Source organism: Bombina bombina, chromosome 6, assembly GCF_027579735.1.
Source record: "Bombina bombina isolate aBomBom1 chromosome 6, aBomBom1.pri, whole genome shotgun sequence".
In the NCBI taxonomy this organism is placed as follows: domain Eukaryota; kingdom Metazoa; phylum Chordata; class Amphibia; order Anura; family Bombinatoridae; genus Bombina; species Bombina bombina.
The window spans coordinates 775671308-775687705 of NC_069504.1; positions in this window are offsets into that span (position 1 = coordinate 775671308).

The following is a 16398-nucleotide window of genomic DNA, read 5'->3' on the forward strand; positions in this document are numbered from 1 at the left end:
ATATATATATTTATTTTTTATTTTTTTAAACATTTTATTTTGACTAAAAATGAGCCCTGCTCCTGTCCAGGAATCCAATACAGGCATACTAGCAGTAGGGGTGGGGGGCTGCTCCTTTCAGAAATGCTGTGCCTTGCTGATATCAAATACGTTGTAGATGCAGTTAAGTTAACCCAGTAGCAGATGGGACTGCAGTTTTAGCCTTTTTGGCAGCTGTGGGGTTAACTGCATCTGCTATGTAATTGAGCCATTTCTCAGAGAGCAGGAGATTGTGTGGGAGGTTCCATAATGATTACATACCCTAAGTTTGAGACTGCAGACGTCCCTAGGGGGAAATGTAAGTAAGTGGCTTTCTCTCCTCTTCATTCCTGCATGGGCTCTGCTTTTAGACTTCTATAGATTGATCGGCTGCTACTGAGATCAAACAGAAAGTGAAAGTAAAACAGCCATTTTACAAATGTGTGCTAAAAGCAACCACTAGATGGAGCTGGTTTGCAAGAAATCACATACAAATCAATGCATTACAGCCACTTCTTTTTTTTTTAGCAAAGAATCGCATATGCGATTAATCGTGCAGCCCTAATAGAGTTCAACCTAATATAAGTCCTACCTGTTTTACAATAAAGAAGCTGCCAGTTGAACTTACATTAATACAATTAAAGGCTGACCCATTTAACACAAACAATTGTATACCTGAATTCTGTATCTAAGCCATTTTTAAATGAATCTAAAGGTATTCACTACCTCCTTAGGCAAGGAGCTCTACAATTTGATTCCTCTAGGGACATTAAACCCCAAAAAAATATTTCATGATTCAGATAGAGAATACATTTTTTTTAAAAAGTTTCCAATGTACTTCTATTATAAAATGTATTTCATTCTCATGTTATTCTTTGTTAAAGAGATACCTAGGTAGGTAGCGTGCACATGCTTGAAGCACTACATGACAGGAAATAGTGTTGCCATCTAGTATTCCTGCTAATGTATAACATTGTTGCAAAACTGCTGCAGACACGTGCACACTCAAGCTTACATTTCTGCTTTTCAACAAAGGCTAACAAGAAAACGAAGAAAAAATGATAATATAAGTAAATTAGAAAGTTATTTAAAATTTTATGTTCTATCTGAATCATGAGAGAGAAAGATTGGGTTGTCACTTTAAAGTGTAACCTTCTCTCTCAAACAATTGCCTTGAATTAAACGTTGCTTCAACCTTTGTTTATGGGTCTTGAATATATTTATGTAAAATAATCATATCACCCATCAAGCCCTTTTTTTCTAGAGCACACAGGCCCAATTTGGCTAACATCTCTTTATAGTTTAAATTCTTAATTCCCCTTATTAGTTTTGTGGCACTCCATACTCGAGGAGGTCTTACCGGGCATTTATATAGCGACAGAATGTTTTCTTCCCTTGCATCAATTACTTTTAATACATGCAAGTATCTTATTAGCCTTCAAAGCTTGTGACTTGCATTGAACACTTATTATTAGCTTGTTATGGATCTTGGGGGTGTCTAGGACCTAAAAGGGACATAATACTCATGCTAAATCACTTGAAACTAATGCAGTATAACTGTAAAAAGCTGACAGGAAAATATCACCTGAGCATCTCTATGTAAAAAAGGAAGATATTTTACCTCACAATTTCCTCAGCTCAGCAGAGTGAGTTCTGTGTAAAAAGTTATACTCAGTTACTGTCCAACTGCAGGTGTGGAAAAAAAATGAAGAAATGAACAGCAACCAATCAACATCAACAGTGCTAAGGTCATGAACTCTTTTACTGTGATCTCATGAGATTTCATTGTAAATTTCCTTACACTGAATAGGGAAATAAGATGAGAGTGCACAAAAGCTCACTCCATCCACTGTCCCGGGACAGACATAATGATATGCTGCTTAGAAGTCCTTTACAATGGGATGTGGCTACTGAGAAACTTTTGAGGTAAAATATCTTCCTTTTTTACATAGAGATGCTCAGGTGATATTTTCTAGTCAACTTTTTACAGCTATACTGCATCACTTTCAACTGTTTAAACATTTGGGTATTATGTCCCTTTAAGGGAGCTGACATTGAGGGGTTTAAATATTCACCACCCAATCCACGATGAAGCTGCCTTTTACCACCTTGTTTCTGGGCTTGGTGACGTCCTACACATGGACGTGGTAGCGTCACCTTCATTCTCGGATTATCTGCATTTAATAAATTGTGTGGATGATGACCACGTGTTACTAACAATAATCTCTCGTGGCACTGTATCAAAAGACTTTGGAAAATTCAAGTATACTCATGTGAGCAATAATGCCATGTCAATGCTCCTTTCATATCTCCACTTGCACACTTATTTATACCTTCATACAACTGATACATCTCCTTTCACATACCTTTCATATCTTTATTCAGAATGTTCTTATATTTCCATTAACAGGCAGACCCCACACAGTACATGCACCATTCTTTCATGCTATCATTCATATTCACACAGACATAATTTTATCTTCTTTCATCTGCAGAAACAAAGTGTATGTGTGGGGAAGGATTAAAAGGTATTAGGATTGTATGATAAGGGTAGCGTGGATAAGGAGGAGGGATAGGTAAGTAAGAGTAGGAAGATTAAAGGTATTAGTGTAAGAAATAGGATCCAAGTTTTTCAGCTTTAAAGCATCACTGACACCTACATTGTAGATGTTATGCATTTGCACAAGCTGAAAGGTTACTTTTTCACAGCAATCATGAGCACAGAATGGCAACATTCAATTGGAAACAGTGTTGGGTATGTGCAGCATAATATAACATATTAATAACGTAACATATTGTGTGCTGATACAACATTTAGTGTGTCATGTACTATCACAACATTTTGGTGGAATCAGGATACCCCAGCTTCAAACATCCCACCTCACATCATAGATTTGTGAGATGCTTTGACTCTTAAAGGGACACTGAACCCATTTTTTTTTCTTTGTGATTCAGGTAGAGCATGCAATTTTAAGCAACTTTCTAATTTGCACCTATTATCAATTTTTATTCGTCCTCTTGCTATCTTTATTTGAAAGCGAAGGCATCTAAGCTTTTTTTTGGTTTAGAACTTTGGACAGCACTTTTTTATTGGTGGATGGATTTATCCACCAATCAGCAAGAACAAGCTAGGTTGTTCACCAAATAATGGGCCGGCATCTAAACTTACATTCTTGCATTTCAAATAAAGATACAAAGAGAATGAAGAAAAATTGATAATAGGAGTAAATTAGAAAGTTGTTTAAAATGTCATGCTCTATCTGAATCACAAACGAATTTGGGTTCAGTGTCCCTTTAAGTGCATGTTTTTCCATGGATACACTGTGTTGTTTGCTTGCACAAGCATGTGCACTGAATAACAACAGAGTCAGACTGTTGGATATAAAGGGGGAGTGTGCGGTATAATGATGCATTGGGTTGCATATGATTCCAATTGAAATATATATACAGACTGATATACTGTAAAAACAAAAGGCTTTATTGAAGTGACATCATAAATAGATGCAAACAGCACAAAGTAAAGACCATAGTGCAGGGCTACGTTTAATTTTCTCTCCCATAAAGCCTTTTTTTTACAGTAGAGCAGGTTTGCATATCCTTATATTGGATTCATATGCTTCCTACTAGAGAAGACTCACAGCTCCTATAATAGCAGAACTAGTACTAGGATTTAGTAGTATGGGAAGATTATTCATTACTACCAGACTACAGGATCAAACACAGAAGTGGAATATGCGCTGAGGTGGAGTTTAGATGGTACTTGAACCATTTGTATTGGGTTGCATCACAATATTTTCCTGACTGAATAACAGGATATAGATGTGAAACCACACAGTCAAATGCCCCACTTCATGTCATTAAAGGTAGAGCTAGGAGGTTAAGATTGTCCAAGATGTTAGAGATTGTGTGCAAATTTAAAAAAAGTGTCACTGCCTTTTGTGAAATAAGGAAGTTGACCTGATGCATTCTGCCTCTTGTGGGCATCGTCAGGAAACCAACTTCCTTTCAGGGCCACCATTAGTATTTGAGGGGCCATGAGCAAGATAGATTTGTAGGCCCCCTCATGCCAGCCCCCTTATTTCCTTCTATATGCACTGCCCCCTGTATGGCCCACTCTTTTCCCAACATACAGTTTACCCTATATAAGGAATTAAACTATTTATTACAATTCCTTCACCTCATATCCTCACCCCTGATGACATGGTGAGGTTCCCCAAAGTGCAACGCCCTGCTCGGGTGCCCTTCTCACCCTGCCCGTAGGGCATTCACTAAACAAGCCAGATCAAGTTGTTCTAGATTTATGAAATTAAGCTATAAATGCCTTCCTGTAGGGACCCCCCCCCAAGGTAAATGCCCCCCCCAAGGTAAAATATTTTTAAAATGATAAATATTTCGTACAAAGAATATATAATCCACTGCTTTATTGCTATTTATTACAATTTTTTATATCCCTTTTTAATTTGATCATTCAATCTTACCAGTGGGAAGGGCCTTTCCACCCGGGCGTCCCGCACAGGCTGCCCAGCTCACGGGCAGGAAGGGTTCCCTCCCACAGCCGAAAGCGTTGACCCGGGCCTCCCTTTTGCCCGGCTCTCCCTGCTTCCTGGCGGACGAGCCCAACGAAAGGCAATGTTCCAACTGGTTCATAAGGACCTGAATTCCATAGCACACTGTGCCACTGAATAAATAAAAATCTTGCTATAACTCAATAGAGAGAATTCAGCAGCTGAAACTCTCCCAGGAATGTCAAACACAGAGGTGAAGGTATCATGAAACACAAGGAAATGCTTTGCATTTTAGTATGGATACTTTGACGGTCATTGTGGCTTGAGGAAACTGGAAGGTTATAGGATCATTGCAAAGATGGAATCAACACTGGGTTTCAAAAGTGGAAGTGCTGTCAGGAAGAATTTTCTGAATAGCCACATGAGGAGACTATGTATTAGCATCTGGTGTAACACACAGTAGTCGGTACTGTAGGGGATAGTCTTCCAAGAGAAGTCAACATTGCAATTATTGATTCCAACTTATACTTCAATGTTTGCAGTTGAGTGGCATGATTGCTCAACATTTGCTCTGATATATGACAGCTTTAGCTACTTCATCTAGGTCCATGTCTGGGACTGGGACATCTATAATGTCACGCATGCAAAAGGGTAGCTTCAAGCATAAGAAGACCCAGAGATAGTATTACAGAGACCAACCTATGTACTTTAAATAGTGTTCAGGTGATACTTGTCCAAAATCCTCAGCAGAGAAATAAGGATGACACAGGGTACGTTAGATATTGAGTAGTGCCACTGATTCTATGTAGAAGTAGGTGAAAAGGCAACATTTATTCATTGGAGGATCAGCCAACAGGAGAGGAAACAAAAGACCAAGGTTAGTAGACAGTACAGATCAGCAACTGGAATCCACACAGCTAGGTGATTTCCCAAGGAATAAGAGATGCCATAGGATCAGTCAGACAAGGTACAGAGAGTCAAGTTTTAGATCAGGAAAAAAAAATTATCAGGTTATTTCTCTTGTAAGATGTATCAAGTCCACGGATTCATCCATACTTGTGGGATATTCTCCTTCCCTACAGGAAGTGGCAAAGAGAGTACCCACAGCAGAGCCGCCTACATAACTCCTCCCCTAGCTCTGCCCCCCAGTCATTCTCTTTGCCTGCTTAACTGTTAGGAAGGGTAAAGTGAGTGTGGTGACAAAAATGTTAGTTTTTATTTTCTCAAGCAAAAGTTTGTTATTTTAAATGGTACCGGTGTGTACTATTTACTCTCTGGCAGAAAAGGGATGAAGATTTCTGCTAGGAGGATGATGATCTTAGCATTTTGTAACTAAGATCCACTGCTGTTCTCACAAGGGCTGAAGAGTACAGGAAAACTTTAGTTGGGGAAGAGTTTGCAGGCTAAACTGCGTTAAGGTATGTTCAGTCTATTTTTTTTTCTAGACAGACTGTGTTATTTCTAGAAAGGCTTTCCATGAGAGAAAGGTAAGCTGTATTTAGTAAAAGAGGAATCCAAGCTTGCATAAAGGGCTCATAGTTACTGGTGACACTAATAGGAAAAAACGTTTTGGTTTAATTACAAATATAACGTTTTTTGAGGGACTTTAAGGGGTCTTTCTGGCTTGTTTAAGGGTTATTAACCCACATGGCTAGTTTAAGAAACACTCTGTGGTGTTTCTTTTAGGCCCCATAACATCGAGTGAGGTGGGGGGGGCCTATTTTCAGTTGCACAGTTTATTTACCTCAGAAGCATCCAGCTACTTCTCCAGAGATTCCTGCTGTATTTGAGGGCTGTAAAGAGGTTTTTTTCCCCACAAATCGTTCCTAAAGGGCAGGTAGGCGCCACAGAAGAGCTGTGGCATGGTGCTGAACGTTATTTTACCGGTTTTGAAGTTTTTTCAATCCGGTTTTTACATTAAGGGGTTAATTGTTTATTTGCATAGTGGTGCAAAGCGTTATTTACTTTGATTAAAGTGTTTTCCAAGCTTGCTTGTTACATTATTAGCCTGTTTAACATGTCTGACACCAAGGAAAATCCTTGTTCTATGTGTTTAGAAGCCATTGTGGAACCCCCTCTTAGAATGTGTCCCACTTGCACTAATATGTCTATAAATTATAAAGAGCATATTTTAGCACTTAAAAATATTGCAATAGATGATTCTCAGTTAGAAGGAAATGAGGGTTTAGCATCTAGCTCTCCCCAAGTGTCACAACCAGTAACGCCCGCACAAGTGACACCAAGTACCTCTAATGCGTCAAATTCATTTACTTTACAAGACATGGCCATAGTTATGAATAAAACCCTCACAGAGGTTTTCTCTAAACTGCCTGGTTTACAAGGAAAGGGTGACAGCTCTGGGTTAAGAACAAATGCTGAGCCGTCTGACGCTTTAGTAGCCGTATCCGATATACCCTCACAATGTTCTGAAGTAGGGGTAAGGGATTTGTTATCTGAGGGAGAGATTTCTGATTCAGGAAAGACGCTCCCTCAGACAGATTCTGATATGACGGCCTTTAAATTTAAGCTTGAACACCTCCGCTTATTGCTCAAGGAGGTATTAGATACTCTAGATGATTGTGACCCTATAGTGGTCCCAGAGAAATTGTGTAAAATAGTCAGATACTTAGAGGTTCCTGTTTACACTGATGTTTTTCCAGTCCATAAGAGGATTGTGACTATTGTTACTAAGGAGTGGGATAGACCAGGTATTCCGTTCGCTCCCCCTCCTGTTTTTAAGAAAATGTTTCCCATATCTGACACCATACAAGACTCGTGGCAGACTGTTCCTAAGGTGGAGGGAGCTATTTCTACTCTTGCTAAGCGTACAACTATACCTATCGAAGACAGTTGTGCTTTCAAAGATCCTATGGATAAAAAATTAGAGGGTCTCCTAAAGAAAATTTTTGTTCATCAAGGTTTTCTTCTCCAACCTATTGCATGCATTGTTCCTGTAACTACTGCAGCTGCTTTCTGGTTTGAGGCTCTAGAAGAGGCTTTCCAGGTGGAGACTCCATTAGAGGATATTATGGATAGAATTAAGATCCTTAAGTTGGCTAATTCTTTTATTACAGATGCTGCTTTCCAAATGGCTAAATTAGCGGCAAAGAATTCAGGTTTTGCCATTTTAGCACGCAGGGCGTTATGGCTTAAGTCCTGGTCTGCTGATGTGTCATCAAAATCTAAGTTGTTGAACATCCCTTTCAAAGGAAAGACCCTATTCGGCCTACACTGAAATAAATTATTTCAGACATCACTGGAGGGAAAGGCCATGCACTCCCTCAGGATAAAACAAATAAGATGAGGACCAAACAAAATAATTTTCGTTCCTTTCGGAACTTCAAAGGTCCCGCTTCAGCTTCCCCTGCAGCAAAGCAAGAGGGGAATTCTGTACAATCCAAGTCAGTCTGGAGACCTAACCAGGCTTGGAACAAAGGTAAACAGGCCAAGAAGCCTGTTGCTGCCTCTAAGACAGCATGAAGGGGTAGCCCCCGATCCGGGACCGGATCTAGTAGGGGGCAGACTCTCTTCGCTCAGGCTTGGGCAAGAGATGTTCACGATTCCTGGGCTTTAGAAATTGTGTCCCAAGGATATCTTCTGGACTTCAAAGACTCCCCCCCCCCCCAAGGGGGAGATTTCACATTTCTCAATTGTCTGCAAACCAGACAAAGAGAGAGGCGTTCTTACGCTGTGTAGAAGACCTACATACCATGGGAGTGATCCGCCCAGTTCCAAGAGTGGAACAAGGGCTAGGTTTTTACTCCAACCTGTTTGTGGTTCCCAAAAAAGAGGGAACTTTGAGACCGATCTTGGATCTCAAAATTCTAAACAAATTCCTCAGAGTACCATCTTTCAAGATGGAGACTATTCGGACTATTCTTCCTCTGATCCAGGAGGGTCAATATATGACTACCGTGGATTCAAAGGATGCATATCTACACATCCCTATTCACAGAGATCATCAATTCCTCAGATTCGCCTTTCTGGACAGGCATTACCAGTTTGTGGCCCTTCCTTTCGGGTTGGCCACGGCTCCCAGAATTTTCACAAAGGTGCTAGGGTCCCTTTTGGCGGTTCTAAGGGTATAGCAGTGGCGCCTTATCTAGACGACATCTTAATTCAGGCGTCGACTTTCCAGCTAGCCAAGTCTCACACGGACATCGTGTTGGCTTTTCTGAGATCTCACGGATGGAAGGTGAACATAAAAAAAGAGTTCTCTCGTCCCTCTCACAAGAGTTTCCTTCCTAGGGACTCTGATAGACTCGGTAGAAATGAAAATATTTCTGACAGAGGTCAGAAAATCAAAACTTTTAATCACTTGCCGAGCTCTTCATTCCATTCCTCGGCCATCAGTGGCTCAGTGTTTGGAGGTAATCGGACTCATGGTAGCGGCAATGGACATAGTTCCTTATGCCCGCCTACACCTCAGACCACTGCAACTATGCATGCTCAAACAGTGGGATGGGGATTATGCAGATTTATCTCCTCAACTGCATCTGGACCAAGGGACCAGAGATTCTCTTCTCTGGTGGTTGTCTCAGGACCACCTGTCTCAGGGAATGTGTTTCCGCAGGCCAGAGTGGCTGTCAGGGTTTTGTTAGGACTTAGTACTGTTCCTTTAAGTCTTGATTACTTTACCCCTATTTAAGGCTCCTCCTCATTCTCATCTATGCTTGGTAATTTGTTGCACTTGTTCACCTCAAGAGCCTGTGAAGACACCTAGCCTATCCCTGCAGCTCTGCTCGGATCCTTGTTTCCCTTACTCACTAGGTTGTGAGTTCTCCTGTCAAAAGACCCTGTTCGTTCATCAAGGTATTTGGGGAAATACATTCTCTACCCTCTTTGAAAGATTGAAGCTGTTTCTTTTTGCCGGTTTCCCTGCTGATCCGTTCAGCGTGTGACGTCAGACCCAGCATCCGGTCCTGCAGATTCAGCGTGTGCTCCTCTCTCATCGCTAGCTGTGTTTCCCTGTCGCAGCACCATAACTACCTCTGCTAAACTTACCTGGTATTTCTCTGGATCCTGGTCTGTATCTGTTACTTATTTACTGTCAGTATTATACTTGCCTGTGTACTTGTACTACGGACTGCCATTTACACATACTAAAAACTGCCTAACAGGTGATATACAGACTTCCTCCCAAGACTCATGCTTATAGCGCTTAACGGCAAATAATCTCAGTACTGATTTCTGTGTCTCTCTCCAGCTCAATTCATCTACTGCCAAACTGTTTAATTGTGTATTACCTAATTGAGATTGACCTCTCTAATCCAAGGTCCATTCAAGCATTTAAATCTAATTTCTCTGCGTCTGACTGCTTGGAGATTGAACGCCTGATTCTATCAAAGCGTGGTTTCTCTGAGTCAGTCATTGATACCCTGATTCAGGCTAGAAAGCCTGTCACCGGGAAAATCTATCATAAGATTTGGCGCAGATATCTTTGTTGGTGTGAATCCAAGGGTTACTCAGGGAGTAAGATTAGGATTCCTAGAATTTTGTCCTTTCTCCAAGAAGGATTGGAGAAGGGATTATCAGCTAGTTCCTTAAAAGGACAAATATCTGCTTTGTCTATTCTTTTACACAAACGTCTGGCAGATGTCCCAGACGTTCAAGCGTTTAGTCAGGCCTTGGTCAGGATCAAGCCTGTATTTAAACCTGTTGCTCCACCATAGAGCCTAAATTTGGTTCTTAATGTTCTTCAAGGGGTTCCGTTTGAACCTATGCATTCCATAGATATTAAGCTTCTATCTTGGAAAGTTTTGTTTTTAGTAGCTATCTCTTCGGCTCAAAGAGTTTCTGAGTTATCTGCTTTACAGTGTGACTCACCTTACCTAGTTTTCCATGCAGATAAGGTGGTTTTGCGTACCAAACCTGGGTTTCTTCCTAAGGTTGTTTCTAATAGGAATATCAATCAGGAGATTGTTGTTCCTTCTCTGTGTCCTAATCTTTCATCAAAGAAGGAACGTCTGTTGCACAATCTTGATGTGGTTCCTGCTTTAAAGTTCTACTTACAAGCAACTAAAGATTTCCGTCAAACATCTTCATTGTTTGTTGTTTATTCTGGTAAACGGAGAGGTCAAAAGGCTATGGCTACCTCTCTTTTCTTTTGGCTGAAAAGCATAATCCGTTTGGCTTATGAGACTGCTGGCCAGCAGCCTCCTGAAAGAATTACTGCTCATTCTACTAGAGCAGTGGCTTCCACATGGACTTTTAAAAATGAGGCTTCTGTTTTGTAAAGCGGCGACTTGGTCTTCGCTTCATACTTTTTCCAAATTTTCCAAATTCAATACTTTTGCTTCTTCGGAGGCTATTTTTGGGAGAAAGGTTTTACGAGCAGTGGTGCCTTACGTTTAGGGTACCTGTCTTGTCCCTCCCTTCATCCGTGTCCTAAAGCTTTGGTATTGGTATCCCACAAGTATGGATGAATCCGTGGACTCGATACATCTTACAAGAGAAAACAGAATTTATGCTTACCTGATAAATTTCTTTCTCTTGTGATGTATCGAGTCCACGGCCCGCCCTGTCTGTTTAAGACAGGTAGTATATTTTTAATTAAAAAACTTCAGTCACCACTGCACCCTATAGTTTCTCCTTTTTCTTCCTAGCCTTCGGTCGAATGACTGGGGGGCGGAGCTATGTATGCGGCTCTGCTGTGGGTGTTTTCTTTGTCACTTCCTGTAGGGAAGGAGAATATCCCACAAGTATGGATGAATCCGTGGACTCGATACATCACAAGAGAAAGACATTTATCAGGTAAGCATAAATTCTGTTTTCATCTTCCCTGGCTGCTAAGAAGTCAGATAACTTTTTTTTAAAACGGTTTGGTTTTTATTCTATACACACGTGTTTTTGAAAAATGGCGCATACAATGGATATGTTAATTGCAACCTTTGCACCTTTATTTGATTCATTACAAATTGCATTAGACTCTGTCCTGTGTTAAGTAAAGTATAGAAAACGATTGGAACACTAGGAGGAAAATGCTGTTAGCCTACTGACACGGCAAGAGGCTGAAATAATTAAACCAGAATCTTCCTCAGGCTATACTGTATGGTACCTACTACTTACAGGTGATTTGTAGAGCTCGAAAGTTGTTCCAAAGTTAGCTGAGACCGAAGTATTCATTTCCACCCTTAACATTCTTAATACTGCATCAGATGTTGGGAAGTTAAGAAATACGGTGAAACCAACAGCATGACATGGAATATTACCCTGAGAATCCGTTAGTGCAGCAACATGATAAAACACTTTCAACGTTCCAGGAAAAGGCTGTACTGGATCTTGTTTTACTAAATCGGCTCCCTCTGCTTCTATGCCTAGCCTTCCATAAAGACAATACTTGCTTACACTGGGGTCCTGATTCTTCAACTCACTGACTTACCTGGTAAGGTAGGTATAGTGAAGGCTGAAGCAGGTAAGATAATTTTATAACAAAAACAGCCTGCAGCAGGAGTAGCATGGGCTGGATTTTTTTCTCTAGATGCTGTAAAATGCAGCTGTTTTTGGCATAATTTGTTTGCCACTCCAGAGTCCTATATTATATTTAGGTCACTTTATTCATTACATGAGTGGAGTGGAATTGGATAAAGGGCCACGCAATGCAGAATAATTACATAATTAACATGTGCATAATAAAAAGACAATGCAATAACACCTACTCTGAATTTCAAATAATCAGTAGCTTTTTTTCTGACAAATTTATATTTTCTCCAATTTTCCGTCCCAATGTATCATGTGACAAACATCAGCCAATCGGCCAATTCCCTTGAATTATTTTGTGCATTGCGTGCAGTTGCTCTTTTTTTTGTAGGTGTAAGTTAACATTCCCTTAACGCTTCCGTCCGACATTGAATTTCTTGAAAATAGCGCCATAACAAGTTTGTTGCTAAAGTAACCAGACTGTACACTATATAAGTTTTGTTTTTATCTGTGATCACCTCTAGAGAGAGAGAAAAACAAAGATACACTGAATTCATTAACAAATGTGTTTTTTATATAAAAAAAAAATGTATTGCTTAATGTAATATTTATTGCTGCCCTAGGCATAGGCCTAGTTGGAATCATGAAGATATGTGCTTGATTATAATTGTATATGTAAATACATATTGATATTTACATAAGAACATAACTGCAACTATTCCTATACATGGGCCAGCACTAAATATTACATATAACAATCTATTTCTAAAGTGAAACACTTGCTTTGTTTGAAAACATTACTATTTCAAAGGGTACTTGGCCTCAAAAAGCTAATCCTCTTTTAGAGCTGGGCATACATTTTATCAAATTATCGACAGACTCCAACAGTGTATTAACGGTTTGTGCCTTCATTGGAAACCTGGGGCAATTTAGTGCGTTACCGCTTCTAATACGTTCTATGTGATGCAATATTATTTTCGTCAGGCGGACACCGGCTGTCGATATTTTGGCATAACGCTTCATCAGAAACTGTCGATAAGCGTAATTGCTTCCTACATCATATTTTTTTATTTGAAACCTTGCACAAATCATTTTATGGCTCAATGGAAACAAACCCTTAGTTTGGTAAAATTGTACCAGTCTTATCCCCTACCACTGATTTTTAAACATTAATCAGATATAACTTATATTTCAAGCGAATGACTGAACTCTGATATAAGATGACCTGCTATACAAGATTATACTATTACCTCCTGAGTTGGATTATGTTTTACTTATATTGTTTTAGAGTTCTAATTTAAAAAAAGAAAAATGAAAACACTGGTATTTCCCATAAGAAATGTGATATTTGATTTTATGAAACTGGTGACTCAGACACAATATATGTAATTTGACAAAGATCTATTGTTATATTTCTTTGTCACTGCTTAGCTTGAGCTGTCAATTACATAGGCTCTGTATTCTATTCTGTTCTGCTCATATTAATATTATGTCTTGATATACTGTACATACTAATGTACCTTGAATTTTGATGTATATTTTGTGGTTACTTAAAAAAAAAAAAAAAGAACTATAAAAAATATTACACTCAATAGAAGTCAGAAACAACAATACATGTGCACCAAACATTGCAATATATCAAGGGCAGTCTTTTGTTAATCCACACCCTTTGTGGCATAAAGATAAAGGAGAAAAATCCCAAAGCTTTCCTCGAGAGCAATACAAATTATTCATATATAAAATGAAGAAAGGAATAGCATCAAAATGCTGCAGTATTAGCAACAGTGCAATAGTACAATACTTTAACACAGTAGAGCATTTTCTTTTTTTAAAATAAGTACAAAAGTAAAAAAAAAATATAAAAATGAAATAGAAATGGGTTAATTAAATAAATACGAAACTATAAGTTATAAAACTTTTGCTCAAACTTTTTTAAATTGAACTGAAACTTTAATTGAATGTTTAAAAACCTACAAAAATAAGACGAATTTTGAAAATCCAAAACTATTAAAACCATGCCAAGCACATAAAGCTATAAATATTGTGAAACTCTTTTAGCCACTAGGTGGTATAATTTACCAAGCAAAATATTATGAAAATTAAACATGTACCTGGGAAAAAAAAATAATTTGAATCAAATTATTCTTAATTTTAGTTTTTGTTTTGGCCAAATTTTCTTAACGCTACTAGGGCTTGGATGAAATGTGTTCCCTGTTTTTTCCTCAGAGAATTTTATCACAGCATAGGAGCAGCTTCAATGCATAAGGCAAAAACAAACAAAAGTTACTCTGGTTAGCAGTGGAGTCCCAATTAGCAAAATATAGATACCAGAAACAAAAAAGGATACAGCAGTTCAAATGCCTAAAGCTCTCAGAATGAATCCTTGGGATAAGCCCTCAGGGGTAGCTGTGGGAATAGCAGAAGGGGGGGGGGGGTAAGATTTGTAGCTGTGGAACTGGTGTTTTTTTCTGGTTTCTATTATTCAGGTTTATAAGGTACAACACATAATATGAATTCAAACACAATAGTCATAGGTCATTTTCTAAATAATATAATAACATATACAGTTAAAAGTATGTTATATATTAATCTACAGAATATAGTTGGCTTAACAGCAAAAATTGAAGTAATACCCTGCTTCTTAATTGTAGACATACATTAATATGAGAGTGATAACCTCCAATCAGGATGCACAAAGTAGATTAATAGCATAAACCGTAAATTAAATATGTCTACATTAAGATTAAGCACATATAAATGTAACCTCATTTTCTTTAGCAAATATTCCTCACAGAATTAGGTCACTCTTGGACCTGGCTACTCCAATGGTATGAGGAATATTAGCATTTAAGGTGGTCACTCTTGGCCCTTAGTACCTATATAAAAAAAAATCAGCATCTGATACAAGAAAATTGTTCAAAGATAAACATAGAATTATGGCTGTGCATGTAATAGCTATGACAATTTGTACTAAAAAGGTTATGAAAAAGCTATCGCCTAGATTACGAGTTTTGTCGGTAAAAACTTGCGGGGCTAACGCTCCTTTTTCTTCTGTTATGTGTGATCAGTCCACGGGTCATCATTACTTCTGGGATATAACTCCTCCCCAACAGGAAATGCAAGAGGATTCACCCAGCAGAGCTGCACATAGCTCCTCCCCTCTACGTCAGTCCCAGTCATTCTCTTGCACCCAACGACTAGATAGGATGTGTGAGAGGACTATGGTGATTATACTTAGTTTTTATGACTTCAATCAAAAGTTTGTTATTTTACAATAGCACCGGAGCGTGTTATTACTTCTCTGGCAGAGTTTGAAGAAGAATCTACCAGAGTTTTTTTACTATGATTTTAACCGGAGTAGTTAAGATCATATTGCTGTTCTCGGCCATCTGAGGGAGGTAAAAGCTTCAGATCAGGGGACAGCGGGCAGATGAATCTGCATTGAGGTATGTAGCAGTTTTTATTTTCTGAATGGAATTGATGAGAAAATCCTGCCATACCGTTATAATGACATGTATGTATACACTTCAGTATTCTGGGGATGGTATTTCACCGGAACTACTCTGTTAAAAGTCACTAATCCTTTTAATAAGTATTTATCATGTTAAACGTTTTTGCTGGAATGTAGAATCGTTTACATTTCTGAGGTACTGAGTGAATAAATATTTGGGCATTATTTTCCACTTGGCAGTTGTTTGGTTTTAATTGTGACAGTTTCGTTTCTCTTCACTGCTGTGTGTGAGGGAGGGGCCGTTTTTGGCGCTCTTTGCTACGCATCAAAAATTTCCAGTCAGTTACTCTTATATTTCCTGCATGATCCGGTTCATCTCCGACAGATCTCAGGGGTCTTCAAACTTCTTTAGAGGGAGGTAGATTCTCTCAGCAGAGCTGTGAGAATTTTATTTTGACTGTGAATAAAAACGTTGCTCTGTAATTTTTATGTCAAATTTAATTATTGTTATTTTACTATGGGAACAAACCTTTGCTAAAAGTTGTGTCGTTTTAAAGTTTGATGCTATAACTTTTTTTTTTTCAGTTCATTATTTCAACTGTCATTTAATCGTTTAGTACCTCTTTGAGGCACAGTACGTTTTTGCTAAAAAAGATTATAACCAAGTTGCAAGTTTATTGCTAGTGTGTTAAACATGTCTGACTCAGAGGAAGATATCTGTGTCATTTGTTCCAATGCCAAGGTGGAGCCCAATAGAAATTTATGTACTAACTGTATTGATGCTACTTTAAATAAAAGTCAATCTGTACAATTTGAACAAATTTCACCAAACAGCGAGGGGAGAGTTATGCTGACTAACTCGCCTCACGCGGCAGTACCTGCATCTCCCGCCCGGGAGGTGCGTGATATTATGGCGCCTTGTACATCTGGGCGGCCATTACAGATAACATTACAAGATATGGCTACTGTTATGACTGAAGTTTTGTCTAAATTACCAGAACTAAG